The sequence below is a fragment of the Poecilia reticulata genome, linkage group LG2, assembly GCF_000633615.1.
Source record: "Poecilia reticulata strain Guanapo linkage group LG2, Guppy_female_1.0+MT, whole genome shotgun sequence".
Lineage (NCBI taxonomy): Eukaryota > Metazoa > Chordata > Actinopteri > Cyprinodontiformes > Poeciliidae > Poecilia > Poecilia reticulata.
In genome coordinates this window covers 26,097,484-26,106,445 of record NC_024332.1, presented here as the reverse complement: position 1 = coordinate 26,106,445, position 8,962 = coordinate 26,097,484, and positions in this window count along the sequence as shown.

Genomic DNA, 8,962 nt, shown 5'->3' with positions numbered 1-8,962 from the left:
TATACTGTAAATGACAACACAACGGCATAATGTGGTGAGTAATTAAGACAATGTCAAAATTCTGAGTGAATAGAACAGGAAGTGCTTTTATTTTGAAGACCCAAATAGTTTTGTAATGAACAAAACTAATTTATCATTGAGGTCTGAGGTTAAATACCTGGAGGAAATGTTTCTATTAAGGAGTCAAGCTAAGAACCAATCAAACTGCTAACAGCTAGTCAAGCTAATGGCAGCTTAGGCTAACAGCTACAAAAGTTAACAACTACTAAAACTACTTAATATTGACAGCTAATAAGAATACCAACCACTCAGGCTAACACATACTCAAGCTGATAGCTAGAAAGATAAAGAATCACTAAGAGTAACTATTACTAAATGCTAGTCAGAATAATAGCATCTCAGGCTAACAACCATTCAGGCTAAATCTACTCAAGCTAATTTTTACTCAAGCTAACTGTTGGTAAAGCTAGCTACTTATTGCTTAAATTTAAGTTAATGGCTACTCAGGCAAACAGCTAGTAAGACAAACAGTAACTAAGAGTAACGCATACTAAATGCTAGTCAGGATAATAGCATCTCAGGCTAACAACCATTCAGGCTAAATCTACTCAAGCTAATTTTTACTCAAGCTAACTGCTGCTAAAGCTACTTAGCTATTGTTTAAACTCTCAAGCTAACAAATATGTGGACTAACAAATAGTCAGGATAAATTCTTAGTTTTTCAAGTATGATTACATTTTTTACAGGACAGATAGCAATCCTATCAGTGAGAGCAAATCGGAGCGGAAATTTTGTTTCTGTGGACGAATTAGTCGAATGTAAGTCCATTTGATACAAATCACCAACTACGGCGATAATCTACAAAAATGAAAGAAGCATAGAAAGTTTGAGTTACATTTAATAAATCTTTGTCGATTGATTACTTATTTTTGACATGTTAGTCAGGCTAACATCAAAGTGTTTTTGCGACTATTCGATCCCAGAGGAGACATTCAGATGGATGAATTATTTTACTTCAAACACTTTCATTTTCTTCAACTTTAGATTTTTTAGCAGAAAGTGTCTCCTTTTAATTGCTTTGCTTTAAACAACTTATCATCCCTTAATATTAGAAGTGTTCTGGAGCAAAATCCCAACCTGTTTGTCCAGCTCACTTTTCTGTATTTGACTAATTTAATTCAAAGGATATCACACCGGCTTCATGTTTATCATTTCCCCCAGTTTTCTGTCAAAATTCACACAAGTTAGTCACAGAGAGGAGAAGCCTCCCACTGTGTAATTTGCCACAGGTTTGCTCACAGTCAGACTCCTGCTGTTTTCAGAGATACATTAAAAAGAAGCCGCAAACACTCGGCCGTACAGCCTGTCAGCTGACAGCTAATGAGCTCGGCCATCTTTGGCATGGCTCAGAAAAACAAGTTTGAAGCTGCACAGGCTTTACATTTACACTCATTTAACTTTTTTAAGTATAATTGCCACATTCAATTTAACGGAAAAGCTTTAGTTTGCATTGTGATGAATGTAAATGAACATTTGCTGTTAGCATTTACTTTTCCTTGGATTATGTAAGTGGAGAAAGAAAGTCTCCCTGTTTTTTTGTTTGTCATATTCACAGCGTGAAAGAAAATACAACTGTAGCTTTGTTCCTGCAGCTGCTAACCTGCAGCTATTGCTTTTTTCAAATTTTGTAGACATCATTACACCCATAGGAAAGACCTTGTGTGCCAACTGATATCTGTTTGATAATATCACCTAAATCACATGGAAAAAGTTCCTACTATCATAATGAAACGTAAGATGTTTTATGGTCAGTGTCACATTAAACACAACTTGCCAAATCCTAGTAAAAGCAAACAAAAGCATCATTGTGAAAAAAGGGACTTCAAGCTGGTCATGGGGTTCATTGTATCAGCTAAAAATTAATGCCAACATTAACTATTTTTAAAACCAACAGGGATAGTTAGCATTCCATTGAGATGAGGCTAATGCTTTTGGAGCCATTATGCAGTAGAGGAATGCAGCCCTTTTTACCGCACTTGTTTTTTTTCCTACTGACTCAAATATGCCTATGAGTCAGGCTACCAGTTACTTAAGCTGACAACTTTTTGACCTAGTAGCTAACATTTCCCCACACTTCCAGTTCATTGGGCTAATAGCTGCCAAGGCTAACACTTACCCAAACTTAGAGCTTCTAGGTTTGGGTTATAATTGCCAACTTAAGCTTAGCAACTTGCTTTCAACATTAGAGCTGCTTAAACTGACAGCTAAGCTAACATTTGTTTGACCTAACGACTTTTGTAGCTAACATTTACCCACACTTTCATTTTATCGGGCTTATAGCCAACATTTACCCAGACTTAATGCTTCTTATGGTTAGAGTTATTTAACCAACTTAACTTTAGCAACTTTCGATTTAGTAGCTTTTGTAGCTAACGTTTACCCATTTTTAGTTTATTGGGCTAATAGCCACCCAGGTTAACATTTACCCAGACTTAGCGCTATATGGCTAGTTATTTAATCAACTTAATCTTAGTAACTTGTTTTCACCATAAGAGCTGTTTAACCTGATGGTCAAGCTGACAGCTTTTTGACCTAGTAGCTTTTGTTGCCAAGAGCTACAAAAGTTAACAGCTCATTCAGCTAGTGGATAGCCGGATAAGCTAACAGTAGCTGTTAACTTAATGGGTGACACTGACTCTTGTAGTTAGCTGGACAAGCTGTTGTCTTGACCTTAAACAAACTTAGTTTTAAAAACTGAGATTCTCTTTACTGCTGTCTTTTCCAACAGGTTACTGACTGCTTGTAGCTACTCCACATAATCTCAGTTAGTGAAACAAAGGTTTGTTTTGGTCTTTAAGATGAGATGCTTACAAGTGATGATTTTAAACCTTGTTTTCAACTTTTGTCTTTGTAGTTCAGTGAGTTTATTAGATCTTTTTCAAAGTTTTTCTTTTGGAGACAAACTGTCCCCAGTTTTACTTTATCCAGAGTCCTAATGGGGGAAAATAGACGTCCCTTTTTTCCCCGTTTATCCCTTTTTTCTTTAATTTGTGTGCCACCAATGTGACAGGCAGAAAGACGTCCGGGGGCCAGATGATGTCATTTATTGATAAGCTGACGGCCCATGAGCCGACAGAGCGGCCGTGTCACTGTTTTCGTCTCAACTTATCCACCCATTTACCGTCACTGCCAGCAGCCTTATCAAACAAACGGAGATCTACAAAGAAAAGAAGAACCAGAGCGCAGATTTGATTTCCTTCGATTGGAAACAGAGCGTCTTCTTGGTGCTGTGAGTCACCATGCTCGGCCTACTTTCTTTGATGCGCTGCGCAAAAATGATACAAATTGCATTTTGTGTCCCTGAGAGATACAATAAAGCGTTTGGCGTGATGGAGAACATATTCATTTAATAAGTTGATGCTTTAAGCGAAGGGCTTCTATCCTTATCTGAAGGGACTCATCAGCTTCCTCTTTTGATAAAAAAACGAAGAGAAGCACCGGCAGCTACAGCGATCCCAACGTCTCAAAGTGCTCTGATTTACAGACTCACTGATTTTGCCCAAGATGGAGATTATTTCAGGAAATAAGATTGCAGAAATTGAATGATAGACGTAATTTGAGCTGAAATACACCAAACATTTTCTACTGAGCTGGAAAGATTCTTTATTTAATTAAGTTAGCCTGAAATTAAATTTGATTAACAGGATTACGATCAAAACAAAAACTTTATCTGCTTCATGCTGGTTTGAAAATGTAATTTCTGCTCTTTGTAGGTATTTTTATTTCTGAGTTTAAAAAAGAAGAAAAAACAAGAAATAATTAAATTTATTGAATTAAAAAAAGCAAATAGCTATGTCAGCAAATATATAGATGATTCTTAATTTTTTAAAAGAGTAGAAATTGCTGGTTTATTTTATGCAACTGGTAACAGTCACAGAAATATTAATTTTGGTATTTTTTTAAGTTGGAGCGAAGTTTATTAGCAAGCAGCTAATTAAGCTAGCTAATGGCGCTAACATCTCTTCCTATTTCACACAAGAAAACAAATAGTTTGAGGTGTTGCCTTACACTCCACTTAACTTAAATGTTTTGAATTTAAATATAAGAAGTTTGCAAAGTYATTGTTTAAGAGCAGGGTGTCCAAAGTGTGGCCTGGGGGCCATTTGCGGCCCTTAGAAATAATTTTTACGGCCCCTAACGTAGAGTTTGACTGATACAAACTTGGTCTGTTGATCAAAAGATCCAGATAGATTYTTTCTTTTTAATTAAGYTGAAATCATTCCACACAGAATTTTTATACAGTAGAAAATGTACATAAGCAACTTTTTCTGATTTTTCTGCTTCTATCTAATTGATTAAACTTGGTGTTTTAAAAGAAACCAAGTCCTTTTCTTATAACTGAAAATGAATTTGTTTAATCAAAACCAGAAGAATTAGAAAACTAATTCCCTTTCTTTTAATACAGCAAATATCCAAAAATACTTTTTTCCTGCAAAACAAAACAAAACTTAAGTTTTGATTTTGGTTATTTTTATGTTTTTGACCTGCAAATAAAAAGCATCATAATCTGAGTACAATATGCAGGGTTTGCCCCAGAAAACTTGCTAAGCCMGGTGGTCGGGGCGCCGAGGCGGTCCACCGGCGGTCCACCGTTTTTTTGTATTAAAAGATGTTAAGTAGACAATAAAAGTAAAAATATCACTGGGTAAGTATATGTTATGGGAAAACATTGTCAGTGAACTGCTATATAAACCCACAACTAGTCTTAAAAACAACTAATCAAAAAATACAATTAAAATAAATATCAATTATGTCCACTTCTGTTAAATCCAAATTAAGTCAGTGGCTCCATCAGGATCCCCAGAGCTTCAGGGGCCCCATAAATGCTAATATTTTAACATAGACGACAGATAGATAAATGTAGCATTTATTGTATTGAGATTATCATTGCTGCTAAATTTGACATAATGGTTTCAGCATAAATTAAAATACTTTAAATTATTTAACATTCAGAGGTAAGATTTTAAGGAGCTGGCAAGTTTACTTTGTAGAAGTTCAAAGAACAATATTCATAGTTGGTGTGCTGTGGTGGCACAGGGGTTAAGCACGACCCACATATGGAGGCCTTAGTCCTCGACGCAGCTGTCGCAGGTTCGATTCCCAGCCTTGGCGACCTTTGCTGCATGTCTTCCCTCTTCTCTCATTACCCACTTTCCTGTCAATTAACTATCAAATAAAGGGGCACTGGAGCCAAAAAAATAAAAAAAACCCTAATATTCATAGTAAGATTGATTTGTTACCACAGCTACAATCTGATGCTGTGAGTTTAATATTTGAGTTTCAGCTCCGTTTGTTCACAAATACAAATTATTAAGCTGCAGTTATAATTTATTGCTTTTTAGGTTTGCCAGTTAAACTACTCCCCCTGTCCTAGATTTCACTAAATCTAACACAGAAGCTRTTAGAGGTGCTGATGTTTTTAGCAACAAAAGGGGCCCCTAAGTCATATTCTGCTCYAGGCCTCATACAGCCTTGGACCGGCCCTGCATGATGTGGTAATCCGCTGCACTGCGCAAAATAATACTAGTAATAATAATAAAATAATATTAAATCAGCGTGTTGCGTGACGGGAAGGAGAGAGCGAAAGCTCCTCACTGGGTTAAACCTGCAMGATGAGTGATTAGCGCTGGGTCGTTAACCACTAACGCACCGAGAACACAGACCTAAACTGTACAGGGAAGACAGGGCCAAACGCTGGGCAGGCTGTTGAGATGCAAACGCCGCTTAATGTTTTGTTCACAAATATACATTATTCCCACCTCAAAGCATCTCTGAAAGTGCGACTACAAGTTATTCCTGCGGTTCACATAGAGCTGCGCAACCAGAGCTAACCAGAGCTAACGCGGTGGGTTTAGACTCTTACCTTAATCAATAACTCCTTATAACTAATCATAATTCCTCACAGGGGGTTGATGTAAATATCCATAGCGGTCAGCCTGTGTCCAGTTCGAGTGAAAGGAGGAGCGTACGTGGGATCCTCGCTGAGGTAAACTTCAGACATCCAGCTGCTGCAACGCGCAGAGGCAACGCGCAGAGGCAACGCGCAGAGGCCCATCGGTGTGATTGGTCCGGATTTAAATGCATATACTATAAACATATCTTCTATAAACATATCTTTTAGGAATAAATCTGCTCTGATAGTGAAACGCTCGGAGCAACAGAAACACTTGCAATCCGGCTTAAAAAAAAGGCAATTTTTTTATTTTATTTTCCTAAAAAAAAAAACAAAAAAAAAAACAAGAAAGGCTTAGCCTGGCGGTGGCGCTAGTAAAACATGGCGGGCCGCCAGGCCTATAATACACTGGGGGAAACCCTGATACGACAATATGTCGTATTCATATTTATTTAGATTTAAAGAGARACAGAAATGTTTTAGCTGCACATTTTGACCTGTTGGTGAAAAATCACCCCGGATGTGAAGCTGAATCCGGTTCTTATCACTGCAGAACAGTACCGTCTCCACTCATCCGCCTCAAAATGCAAACACGGGTCAGTTCTGACTCAGATATCACAGACTCTAACCCTCTCTCCATCAATAATCCCACCGTATGATTCCCACAGGCTCGCTAAAATGTGATTTTGATTTGCTTTTCTGTCTGAAAACAGGTGCATGCCATAAAACGACCTCAGATAGTCACTTAAACTGATCTGGTTTTGCTGCTTCGCAGGCACCCGAGCCGTGAAACGGTGACCTCATCTACTTAGAGAAGATGTTGGCTTGATGGATGGATGGAGAGATGAGCAGAAGCAAGTCGACGTTCTCTTTAACCTAAGGTAAATGTAATGTGACAGGCCAGGGTTTCCCTGGAGATTGTGTAATTGTATTTTCACATCGCCGCGTCAAAGAAGAACAGCTTTCCCCCAGAGCATCAGCAGACAGATGCAACCGGCTGCATATTTTAAAGGTGACAAAACTCAGTCTTATATTGTTTGATAGTTTATTTCAATTTGAGGCTGGCAGGAGGCCACCTCTCTCTGCACTTCACGGATCAGTGGAGTTTCACTCGGCCCTTCTGTTCGCGTAAACTGCTCGATCCGAGTCTGGAAGCGCGACTCCTTTTGTGTTTTGTTCTCGGTGAAGAAACAGGTGCAAGAGTGTTCCTTAAAACAATGGGGGAGTTGTGGACTCTCAGATGTAGTGTTAGTGAAGAGATCAGACGCTTTGAGAGAAATTAAYCAGGACAATTCAAGAAATTAATAAAATATTTTCAATTCAGAAGCTGGACTTTCATGGAGGGCAATGAAAATTTCTGCATTTTTTTTGTTTTTAATGACATTTTCTTCTAAAGTTGCAACAAATATAAGCAATTATTACTGTATTAGATTCAGTATAAAACTTAATATTTTGGAATCACATCACRAATGAAAAACTGTAAGAACTACAAGAGGCAACAAATAATAAAAAGGGAAAAAATCTACATTTTATACCTTAAATACCTAAAAAAAATTCTGCCAGTTCTGTGTAGATGTCTTTACATTCTGTTTGCGTCATATTTTTCATTCTGTAAAGTTTTCTCTAATCCTTGTTGTGTTTTTGAACTATGTCACACTATTTGCAGCTAACAAGTTGCACAAATCCGCCATTTTTATTTTTTGCTGTAATGTTTGAGTCCAAGTTCAAAGATGCCGAAAATTTGAGAAGTGAAAATGTTCAAAATGTGACATCCTGGCCATCGTTTTGCTAGCACTAGCATCATATGTCCTACTTATGTTAGCACTATGTGCTATGCTAGCTTTTAACGTCTTTAAAGCTAGTATAGCACTTTGTGTTTTGAACAGAACTATTACATAAACAATTTAGCATTGTTTGGTTTTCTTGGGAAACCATAATCCAAATCCATTCAGTTTTGAAAAGTTATTTGCACCACTATATTGCCATATCTCTATTATCAAACTCCAAAAATATCCGAACAGACCAAATAATTGCTGTTCCCCTTTATATAGCTCACAGCTAAGTGATTTAATTGTGAAAAGGTAGATTTAAAAGCATAATATGTTCACTTTAAGGTCTGATATTRCATTCTTTAGTTCATCAACACATCTGTATATTTAGGGTATTTTTTGAAAAACGATGCCATCAAAACAGAAAGAGACCTAAATTKKAGCCCTGAGGTGCTCCACAGCTAACAAGGGGAGCTAATGAAGACTACTGAAAGGAAAAAAATGCAGTTTGACAAGTAAGACTGAAACTACACCAATAGGAGATAGAACATCTTTATAGTGCATCTAAAAGTACAAAAATATTAAAYGTTTCTGTGCTGTCTGCTACAACTCACAGGAGTGTCAAACTCATTTTAGTTTTGGTCCAAATCAAGATCATCTCTGCTCTTAAAGGGCCAGTTGTGCCAGAATGTATTGATTAAACCAGTTCACAAACTGTGAAAATATGAATGAATTCTTAAAATTACATAATATTGAACATCTTTTCAGTCCCTCCAGGATTTCATGATTGTTTTGTGGTTTTTGCAATGAAAATCAAAGTGGTTGTGGTACTAATTTGGAAATATTTGACTTTTTATTACTAGGACTACAATCTGACATCAATGAAGGCTGAGGCAGCTGTTTAGTACAAATAAAGTTTTTGAAATTTTTTGAGAAAAATCTGCAATAAACTCCCAATTATATATTAGTGCACGATAATTCTCAAGAAACCGATTGATATAATAGTAAACAAATGAAAACTGCATTGATTTGATTGATAAAGGAATATTTAAGCACACTTAGTGCCACATAAGAAACAATGGCGGACCTCGAGTTGTGATCTAACACCGTTTCCAACACAACAACCCAWATCCTTCATCCTCAGATGTCAGTAAATGGTCGTCGTAGCGTGAGGTCGCTGCTGATTTTCACCGCYGACGTCCATCGACCTGCAGCGAGACGAGCCGCTGCRGCAGATGTC